Here is an 11,644-nt window from a genome sequence, read left to right on the forward strand (position 1 = left end):
GATGCACTACACATATCTGGGTTAGTGTTACGCCGTAACAACATGAAATCATCTTCATCACGTAACAGACTTCCTATTTGAGTGCGTTTCTCATTAACACTCTCCGAAGGGAATTTTACCACCCTGTGCCTAATCACCTCACCAATCTCTGGGAAATACACAAGGTAAACGGGGCTTAGTTAGGTCTCTGACCTGTGAGAGGAAAGTAAGGTGTTTGCTGTAAGCGATTGTTATAGCACCTATTGCACGTGTATGCTGCTGCCATAACAGCATATGGCCAGAACACCTTAGCTAAACTGGGCTGTATGGGCAGGCATCTCCCCATTTCAAATAGGGTTCTCCAGTGCCGCTCGGCTGTGCCGTTCTGGTGTGGTGAAAAGGGGGAGAGGTATCATGCCTTGTGCGATTCCTCCTGAGAAGTGCCTCAAAATTCACAGAAGTAAACTCACCACCATTGTCAGATCTCATACATTTGACCTTACCATGAGGGGCTGAACCTGCCAAAAATCTCTCTGTAGCAGCCACTGTGTCACTCTTGTTCCTCAGAAAGTAGACAAAATCTGCACCTGAAAAATCATCTGTAAAGGCCAAACAATATTTAAAACCTTCTTTAGAGGCTGGATCAACAGGTCCAGCGAGGTCAGTATGAACTAAATCTAGTGGGGCAGTCGCACGTGCATCAGGCTTTCTATTCCTATTCTGTGTGAGTTTTCCTAGCATACATACACTACAATCGCTAGGTTTGCTAGAGCTCTTATGGCTAATCTTCATACCATCTACAACATTCTCTAGTTTCTTAATGTCATCATAATTACATTGTCCTAGGATTTGATGCCAGACATTCATAGGACGTACATAGTTTACGGAATCAGAGTCAGTGATGTTATCATATGTATTCAAATAATACAATCTGCCATGCTTGTCAATGAGAAACTTTGTGCCATCCTTGTGCGTCAGCTCAGCAGAATCTGGCTGGAAAGCCACACTTGCACCCCTCTCTGTTGCAGCTTGAACTGAGAATAAGATGTTATGAACAGAGCATTTCACAAAGTTGCCTTCACAGCTGTTCCAGACGAATCGACGATAGTAATATCAACATCTCCTCTTTTTAGGGCAACCTTATTTGCTCGAGTTCCATTTGCTAATTAAATGGAATGCTTGTCTGGTTTAAATGTGTCACCAAACTTTTTAAACTTAGACAAAATCAGTAATAATATGAGCAGTTGCACCGCAATCAACTAATAGTGTGTTTGGCTTCCCAGATGTAGGCTTGCCAGAGACATTCTCATCCTCATGGGCATTAGTCTCAAAAACAAATGAGTGTTCAATGTCCTGGTCTGTTTTCTCAAATACTTGATTAACCTTGTCACCTTTCTTTCTTCTATGACGACATGCTTAATCACTGTGCGACCTTGAGCGGCAGGTATTGCACAACTTCCCTCCTTTGGGCTTCTTGGGATAGAAACGAGTTAAATGACCTTGTTGGATGCAGCTGAAGCAGGTAAGATTTCCTTTTCCTTTCACTGGTGGTTTTAGCTGTAGGAAATTGTCTTCTGCTTTCAAAATGGAGTCGTTATTATCTGCTGTTCTTGCTTTCTCAGTGTCCTCAAAGCTTCTTAGAGAGGCTTTGAATTCGCTAAATGTTTGTTGCTTCTCGCTCTGTGTGACAACCGCAACAAACGGTTGGTAACTTTGAGGTAATCCTTTGAGTACCATTGCAATAAGAAGACTGTCAGTTACAGTTTCTCCCGCATTTTTTAAAGCTGTTGCCGCCATCTCCGCTCTAATTACATAGTCAGTGACAGACTCATTCGCTGATTTAACTAAGGATGTTAGTTCGGTATAAAGCGAAATCGCACGTGGTTTCCCAGTCCCAGCGTAATGGACTCGTAAAATCTGCAGCGCCCTTCTTCCATCGTCAATTGCATCTCTCATTACCAGCGCTGGGCTTTTGTCATCTAGGAACTGGATTAGTTCGGCAAACGCCTCCTCGTTTTTGCTAGCATTAGCTTCCTCATCCCAGCTCTCAGACACGAGAACGTCTTTCAACTTTTGGAATCTCGTGTAGCCAAGGAATTTGACCTCCCATTGCTCGTATTTTCGCTCATCCCCATCGAAAATTAATCTTCCAAATCGTCCAGGAACATCTCTTCTGGGCCCATAACCTGTTGAATTCGCTTCTTCTGTCTTAATGGGGTGGGATTTTAAAGATTCAAAGATCACACTCAGAACACGAGTCAGTTACGTTAGACCCGAAGGAACAAGATCCGGGATTTTTATTACTATCACTTATGTACTGCATGTATGATGTCACATTCTTTAACGGGACATTCCAGTGACGCCAATGAACTATTTCAACGTAAGTAACACTCTTTCAGTAGCATTATCGCTATTTATGCTATCTTCGAAAAGGGGCATTTTAAATCTGCCGTGTGGCACTAAATTTTCACGGGAGTTTATTTTTGGGAATCGGCGATATTTTTTATTTTGCGGGAACTGATTTTGGCGATTGTGGAGGACTTGATACTGAGTACTAACTCTTGCCATCTTCGCGAAGTCCCGTTTAAATACCTCTTACAAACCGAGTTCGAGGGCAGTACTGTAAGTTACCGACCAAGATTTTTCCCCATCGATTTACAGCCCAAGGGCGAAGCGCGCGGGGCATAAATCGAAGGGGAAAAACGAGGATCCTTAACTTACAATACAGACCGAGTTAACGAGGTCAGTAAGATATTTATTATATCTGTACTGGGTGTCTGACGGGTTCGGGAACGATTCCTATTCACCCGGAACGGCTTCGAATTTCTGAAGCACCTCGAAAGCAAAACGAGCCAATTTGAAATCGTCGTTTAATAATTGACTCTTAAGTCGTTAGCAGACTTCAATAGACAATTTTAGAAGTAAAAGAAAGTTTTAAACTATTACTTGCTTAAAAAGTTAAGAACACTTGGCAATAAATCACAAAACATTTTGGCAACAAAAACAGCTTTAAATTTTAGCGGGCCGTATAGTAGAATATGGATAATTAGAACCCGAGCAAATTTGGCTGGAAAAGGGCAGATGTATAATTTATTTTGGATTTCTTTTTTTCGTCACGCTATAATATTATCATAAACACACGATTTTGCCTGCACTACACAACCGAACGCACACAAAGGTGACCACAGCTAGTAATAGGATGATTAGGAGCACAGCTATGATAGGAACTTGCAAACTTGACACTTCGTTATCCACATTTTCGCATTAATTAATTAACCTAATTATATAGTAGTCAGTTAATCCAGCATTGTCAGCACAGCTATTATTTTTTAACTTCTGAAACCTGTCCAATTTGGGATTTAATTTGGACAGTTTTCTATAAGGACTTTGAAGAAAAACACAGAAACTGTCCAATTTGGGAAAAAATAGGACAGTTTGTTGCACCAATGAAATTAAGCTATTGACCTTCCGAAGATTATCGAAGGCCACACAAAACCTTTCGAAGATTGCTAAAGATTACATGATAATTCGCGAAGATTTCCGAAGATCTTCGAACACTACCGAAGATTTCCCAATATCCCCGAACATCTCCGAAGATTTTCGAAGATCGCCCGAACACTTCCGAAGATTTCCGAAGATCACCGGAAGATTTCCGAAGATCACCTAAGCACTTCCCAGGATTTCCGAAGACTAGTGACAATCTCCGGCGATCTCCGAAGATCACCGGATATTTTCGAAGCTTTCCCAACTTTCGGAAGATCGAGGACCCAATCTGTTTTTCTTTAGAGACAGTTACTGTAGTCTTCCTTGCAAAGCTGTATTACCTCACGAGCTCTATAATTAATAAGTAACAGGACTACATGCTTGTCCAATTTGAAAATAACTGGATTCAAAAAATTCCTCTGACAGCCAAATTGGACTTGGCCTGTGGCCTCGTCTAATTTTGGCTGTCTTCGGAATTTTTTTCATCCAATTATTTCCAAATTGGGCAGCATGTCGTCCTATCACATATACGAATCATATCCACGTACGTAGATAATTTGGTACGATCGGTATGCTTGAGGGAGTGTGACCACGTTTAAATGCTTGACACTCAATGAAGGACATTAGTGCAATGCATATAATTCTTGCCGCAAGTGTTGGCACTTTTGCCAAATATCTTCCGTACTTCGATTCCCCTCAATTCCCGGCAACGATGAGCTCTCAAGCATACTGCACGAGTACTATAATTTTTCACGTTGGTATTGTAAGATATTTTTGCGCTGGCATGTAGATTCGTTCGTATGCAGGTTACGTAATTATGCTAAGAAGTTAATATTTAAGGAGTTGTCCCTTCGACGGCATCTCCGCTTTTGATCAGTTGATTTTGGAAATTTTGTTTTAGTAAATTTCGAGCAATGCATGATCCACCGCCGGAGACTGCATCATTCCAACCTCAGTCGACAGACATTTCTAATTCTGACATGATCTCGCTGATTTCTTCTCTCCTTGATGCGAAGTTGCAGAAAACGTTTGGTGATTTCAAGCGATCATTAGACGAACGCGAGGTTGAGACTCGGCGAGAACTGAAGAAATTGAAAACAGACTCTAAGGCAGCTAGTTCACTTCAGTTTAAAGGTAACAGAATCCAGTTTGAGTTTAATACCCAGCTCCTTGACTGCCTTGATCTGGCTATCTCCAATTTGTCCGAGGTAAACCTGCTGGGTGTTCAAGAACATCTCCAAAAGGCCAAGTCTGACCTCGAGAAACGCATTAAGTTCATGATCCGCTTTGCTGACAAAAGTCCCGCTGGCTGGGCTGTAGTTGAGGAATATGAGTCCGACGAGCTCGCCGAAAATTCTGAAGACAAGAAGAAACTTCGAGTGGCTGAGCGACGTGCGCTTACCAATATTAAACAAGAAGTCTTCCAAACCTCGTGTTTCAAGGATTTCAAGAGCTCCTAAATCCCGAGATTTTCAAGCTGCACAAGGGTCTGGGTCTTCTGTTTCTACTACGTCTCTTCCATTTTCTGCCGCTCACTCGAATTTTCGTCACCCTTTCGTGCCGCCCGACAAGTCCAGCCTTCGGACGTCTGCTTTAACTGCAATCAGCGAGGACACTGGGCTAATTCGCCAGCCTGCCCTCTTTTCTACAAGACAAGAGGTAGTTTCACCAACACTGGCGCCAGTTCAACATCCACAAAGTCAACAACCGTCTGATTTGGCAAATGTTCTTGCAAGATTGGGTCCAGATAAGTATTCTGACTTTGACTTTGACTTGGATCACATTTCTCTTGATTCTGGCTTTGCTGAATATTTTGAAGGCTCTAGTCAGGTTATTGTTAAGGGTAGGCTTAAATCGAATATTTCTTATTGGTAAAGCATTGGTGCCTCTAAGTTTATTTTAGATACTCTAAGTTTTGCTTATAAGATCCCCTTTTCATGGGAACCTACAAGTGTTATTCTTACTAATAATCGCTCAGCTTTGGGTGAGAGTAATTTTGTAGAATCCGCTATTCAAGAGTTACTTAGTGTTGGCTCTATTGATGTGAAGTTTATATGAAATAATTCATATATGAACTGCGGTTGTAGATGAAAGTGAAGAATGATCATCGCAGTTAATCTTCCCATTTAAGCAATTGGAAAGAAGAAGCCTGAAAAAAATCAGGGCTTCAACGGGATTCGAACCCGTGACCTCCGCGATACCGGTGCGATGCTCTACCAACTGAGCTATGAAGCCACACATTGGGAGCGAGGTCACTTAATTGAGTTCATATCTTCCCGTGAGGAGTGAAATGATGTGAAGTTTATATGAAATAATTCATATATGAACTGCGGTTGTAGATGAAAGTGAAGAATGATCATCGCAGTTAATCTTCCAATTTAAGCAATTGGAAAGAAGAAGCCTGAAAAAAATTTATTGTTTCGTGTACTTACCCGCCTGACGTGGTCAATCCATTGTCAGTTTCTGTATAGTCAAGTGGTAAGAAGAGGCTCATATTAGACCTCAGACATGTTAATTTCTTTGTAAATAAGTCCAAAATTAAGTTTGAGGATGCCCAGTCCATGCTAAATTTTTTCATCGGCGATTCTCCTCCTAGTTTCTGAGTTTATTCTTTCGATATTAATTCAGGGTATCATTATGTTGAAATCTACCCCTCACATTAGAGATTTCTCGGTTTTTCGTGGTTTTTCAATGGGGTTCGAAAATATTTTAAGTTTTGTCGTTCTGCCTTTTGATCTTTCTACGGGCCCTAACATTTTCACCAAAGTTATGCCTACCCTCGTCAAGCACTGGCGTGGTCAGGCCATCCGCATTGTAATTTATTTAGAGGATGATTTAGAGGTATGTGATTCGGATACTTGCCTTCGACAATCTTTGTTGGTGCATTCTGATTTGATTAGCTCGGGTTTGTTCCAAATAAGGATAAATGTATGTGGATCCCTGTTCAGTTGCTTCGCTGGCTTGGTTTTCATTGGGATTTTGCCCGGGGTTTATTTTCTATTCGTGAAGATAAGATATCAGTTTTCCTTGCGTCCATTAGGAAGGTTTCTAGTTGTCATATAGCTACTGTAAGGCTGCTGGCTCAGGTTACCGGGCGTATCATTACCTGTATACTTTTTTTTGGCCATATTTGCAAGATTATGACGAAAGCACTGCATTCTGTTATAGACAGCAGAGCATATTGAAACGCCAGGATTTTTCTTACTACTGAAGCTATTTCTAAGTTAAATTATTGATGTTCCAATGCTCGAGCACCTATATAATTTAATTCTAGACCTTTTGTCTATCCAGTTAATATCCCTTATCACATTGTATATTTCGATGCTAGTAAAGTTGCTTGCGCTTCTAATATTTATGTTGAGGTCGCCGGAGGGGTTTCCTGTTGCCCACAAGAATTTTGAAGATCTTGAAATGAAGCAAAGCTCCACTTGGAGGGAATTGAAGTCTGTTAGTTTTGCGTTAAGAAGTTTTACTCCCATTTTGCATAATTCCTCTGCTAAGCTTTATACTGATAATAAAGCCGTAGCGTTCATTACAGATTCTGTGAGCAATAAGCCGCATTTGAATGCTATTGCTAAGGATGTTTTCTGTTTAACTTCTGCTCATGGTATTGGGTTGCCAGTGGAATGGATTCCCGGTAAGCTTAATCAGAAAGCTGATTATTACAGTGAGATCGTTGATTTTGACGACTGGTGTGTTTCCAACGGTTCTTTTCGTGAAATTTATTGTCGATGGGGTCCTTTCACCGTAGATTGTTTTGCTAGTTATTGAAATACCAAGTTGCCTAGGTTCTATTCGCGCTTTTACAGTCCTAACAATTTGGGTGTAGATGCTCTTAGTCATAGGTGGGAAGGTGAAAATTGTTGGTTGGTCCCTCCCGTTAGCCTTGTCACCTAAATTATTGAGCATTTCAAATTATGCAAGTGCGTAGGCGCGCTTGTGGTCCCTTGTTGACCATCTGCCATTTTTTGGCCGCGCATTATTAATAAAGATCGTTCTTTCCGTAGTTATATTCTTGACTTCCTTTATGTTGCTAAAGGGAAGCGAGTTTTTGTGCATGGTGCTAATGAGAATTGTATTTTTGGTTCTGATAATTTTAGTTCTCCTGTCCTTTTCTTACGTGTTAATGGAGCCAGTTAAATGAGAGGCGGCCCAAGCTCTCAATGTTATCCCCTTTTTTTTCCCCTTTTTTTGCGAACGTTCAGGCTAACGTGACATATGGCATGTACTATTACATAACGACCGAATTTGACCACGCGAAATATGACTCCCGCCTTGTAGCATATAGAGGTGTCATGTTTCGCGAGGTCAAATTCGGTCGTTATGTAATAGTACATGCCATATGTCACGTTAGCCTGAACGTTCACATAAAAAGGAAAAAAAAAAAAGAGAACATTGAGAGCTTGGGCCGCCTGTGGTTAAATTCAAGCCATTAGTTTGTAGTTTTTGCGTCATGAGCTCTCGGAATTAAAGTGTTTGCCACTTGGCTTTGTGGGTTTATTTCTTTGCCGCTGGGCATTTGCGCACTTGCTTTATTTCTGGTCGCCACTGGGCTTTTTTCACGGCCACTAGTAGCAGTCCGTGTTGAGATTTGTTGCTTGCTGTATTCCCCACTGGACTATTTGCCTATACCTGAGACTATTTTTCTGTTTAATTTGTCATTATTTAAAATTCTTGTTCTATTTTTTTTTCTGCACAAGGTGATATTGTTTTTGCGCGGACTAGTTCCCCCCTACAGAATCCTGAACTCAGAAGACTTGCCAGTCCGCTTCCGACTCGTGCATTGCAAATCCTGGGCTCCATGCACCATTGATCAGTATTCTAGGTTCTTTCAGAAATTCAGAGTCTGGGCATCTTACTTTCCTGAGATCACTGCTTTGCCTACAAGGCCGCCAGACGTCGCTCTTTACGTAGAGCATCTTATCGAAAGTGATACAAGTTCCTCCGTACTTCATCATGCTTCTTCTGGTATTTCGTGGGCTAATAAGCTCCATGGTTTTCCTGATCCATGTCAAGATCCTCTGGTAAAGAACATTCTCGAGGCAGGTGTCCAGATTTCCGCTAAACCAGTGGCTAGAAAGGAGCCAGTTACTCCTGAGATGATTTCTTCAATATGTTCAAAGTATGCCTCGCCATCTGCTAACCTGTCTAGTCTCCGAATTGCAGCTTTATTTATTACTGCTTATTGTGCATTTCTACGCTTTGATGAGCTAGCTAAGTTGCGCTGTTGTGATGTAAATTTCTATAATTTGGATTACGTTAAGATAATTATTACTAACAGTAAGACTGACGCGTACAAGGATGGTTCCTCAGTTCTTTTGGCTCGGACAGGTACTGTCACTTGTCCCTATACGTTACAGTTCTCGTTATTTTCATCTCGCTGCTTTGAATTGCAATTCTAGCGATTTTGTATTTGGCAATCTTGTTTATCGTAAGTCCACTCTTAGTTATTCTTTAGGTTCGCGACCTATATCCTATACCAGGGCTAGGGAGCTTTTGCTTAATTCCTTAGTTGAACTTGGTTTTCCTAAGTCTAGTTATGGTTTGCCAGTGACTTCGACATGTTAATGAAGTTCTTATCTTATCTTATCTTATCTTATCTTATCTTATCTTATCTTATCTTATCTTATCTTATCTTATCTTATCTTATCTTATCTTATAGCTTAAGATCAGGTGGTGGCTCTGCCGTCGCGAATGTTGGCATCAACGATCGTTTGTTTAAACGACACGGTCGTTGGAAATCGGATCGTGCAAAGGACGGCTATGTTAAAGACAACATCAATTCCCTTCTTTCAGTTTCTCGTTCCCTAGGTCTATAATTCTCTTTAAATTGCGCTTTATCTTCGAAATGGGGCAATTTATGTCTGATCAATAAACGAGATGCCCCCTCCTATATGACTGAGTTAGAAAATATTTTGTTTTCGTTTCAGTGCAGAGTGATTAGACAACGACTATATTTTTTCACGTAGTTATTATAAGATAGTTTTGTGCTGGTATGTAGATTCGTTGGTATGGAGGCTACGTAATTATACTAAGAGGTTAAAATTTAAGGAGTTTGTCCGTCAGGAGTTGTCACTTCGACGGCATCTCCGCTTTTGATCAGTTCATTTTGGAAATCATGTTTTGTTTTAGTAAATTTCCGTGTTTTTGTTTACTACGTTTATTGTGCTAATAACTACCCTAGTGCAATCTATGTCTGATCAATAAACGAGATGCCCCCTCCTATATGACTGATGTTTTCTTACTTATACTAAGTTAGAAATCATTTTGTTTTCGTTTCACTGCAGAGTGATTAGACAACAAGTCCTTATTTAAGAAGGGTTCAAAGTCGAACGGCGAAGGCGTGGGGAGGGGGGGGGGGGGGGGAGTGGTCAATCTTTGTACCTTAAAGAGCAAACAGATCATTATCGTGAATGCTTTTGCATGATAAAGCAACATACTTCATAGGGAGTGTACTAATTCTGTCCGATGCGACCTTTTGGAAGTTACGAGCTGTATTCAATGAGGGTCTGAATGAGGTTAACCGACCAGCGACAAAGGGCGAGAAATATTACTGACTACTGACAAAACGAAAAGTACCGACTGGCGACAAAAAAAATAACTGATATTTACCGACAACCGACAAAGTAATGAAATTTCAACCGACCGCCGACACGAGGACCCATCCCCGCCCCTCCCATTTAGACCCTCTTTAATTTCACCACAGTTTTTAAAAAGTCGCTCTTTCAAGGTTAAATAGGTGCTTAATACTTTTAAAATTAATGCACGGTAATAGAATGTTAAGTTTCAATATTCAAGAAAAACAAAACATGTCCAAGGGAAACAAAACACAATCAAGGTATCTGTTGTCGGCAAATAAACTGTCCGATGTGTCACAATTTCGAAACAGTCACCCCTCTTGTGCAAAGAATCTCAGTCGTTGGTTATCAATACTGTCAATAGCGTCCTTCAGTCGTAGATTGCTGTTGAGGTGACATTTCAAGACAACATGTCAATGTTTTCATGATCAATATTCGAGCGAATGACCTCTTGAACCAAGATATAAAGTAATATAGGTCCATTGCGAGTTAAGTTGTTTTTCTTTCAATTGAATACTTCAATCTTAATTAATAAATCTCAACAAGAGATATTCTTTTAATCTCAATTGATATTTTCCCTTGGTATCAAAAGTGTACACGGTCAATTCCTTTTGATGGTCGAGATCCAGCTATCGCTAACAAATCTGGTGAATAGGCAACAAAACGGAATGATAAAATAGTAAAAAAGTCAGTGTCAAGGACATGTAAATAAGATGCTCCGACTTCCTTGAGCGATACAGTACTTATCAAACCATCCGTGGTAGAGGCGGATGGCGGGGGCTGACCTGAAAGAAAATCAGCCTAATTGAACATTTTCGGGCCCTTTAGATCTCAATTTTTCCCATGCAAACTGTTGGGTGTTTAGCTAACAGAATCGATTAACCGATCTTATATTGCTTCTTAATACGATCTACCTCAGCGGAGGTTTGTTTGTTCTTAGAACTTCCATGGAAACTTAACTGCTCCCCTTGAAATATCGGTTATATGAAGTTATTCTTATACAACTAAGTCCATCCAATATCATAGTTTCTTGACCAACCTGATCTCAACTGACCATAGCTAAAACAAATATACCTGATATCAGTATGCAATGCTTTTTAGAATCAGGTCAGCTATCGAACAAATTCCTGTCATATTTTATGTATTATATAATGCAAATAAAATCAAATGAACCATGTATAAAAGAAAGCTCTAGCTCTGTAAGATTTTAAAGTTATTCATCTGAAAGAAATAACTGGACAGAGAGCGGATAAATGGATTTTACATATACTTTTCTAGTAAGGAATATTACTACTAAGGTTATTGCAATCTTAGATTTTATGATTCTCAAAGTTTAACTTTAAAAGGTCTAATCTTTTGTGTTTTGCCCTCGTTAGGTTTCTCTCTTTTTCGTTAAACGTGCTCTTTATTGTATATTATAGAGCATGTTACCTTGTTTGAGAGCTTTAAAAACACCCAATGTTTGCTGCTTGAAGGAAATGCCACATTGAAACGGTTTCAGCCGAAGGGTAGTTACAGACAGAGTTTTTGGGCGTTTAAGAACGTATATTAAAGGACTGCGAGACATCAAAGATCTTTATTTCTTGCGAAATTTTAACAACGGC

The 11,644-nt window shown here is 40.3% G+C and overlaps 1 pseudogene; it reads left to right on the plus strand.

The window, feature by feature from the left end:
• Positions 1 to 4,376: 4,376 nt before the first annotated feature.
• Positions 4,377 to 5,298, plus strand: LOC149098199 (uncharacterized; annotated as a pseudogene).
• Positions 5,299 to 11,644: the final 6,346 nt, after the last annotated feature.

The sequence above is a fragment of the Orbicella faveolata genome, unplaced genomic scaffold (genome assembly GCF_042242905.1).
Source record: "Orbicella faveolata isolate gen_17 unplaced genomic scaffold, um_ofav_v1 contig_46, whole genome shotgun sequence".
Classification (NCBI taxonomy): domain Eukaryota; kingdom Metazoa; phylum Cnidaria; class Anthozoa; order Scleractinia; family Merulinidae; genus Orbicella; species Orbicella faveolata.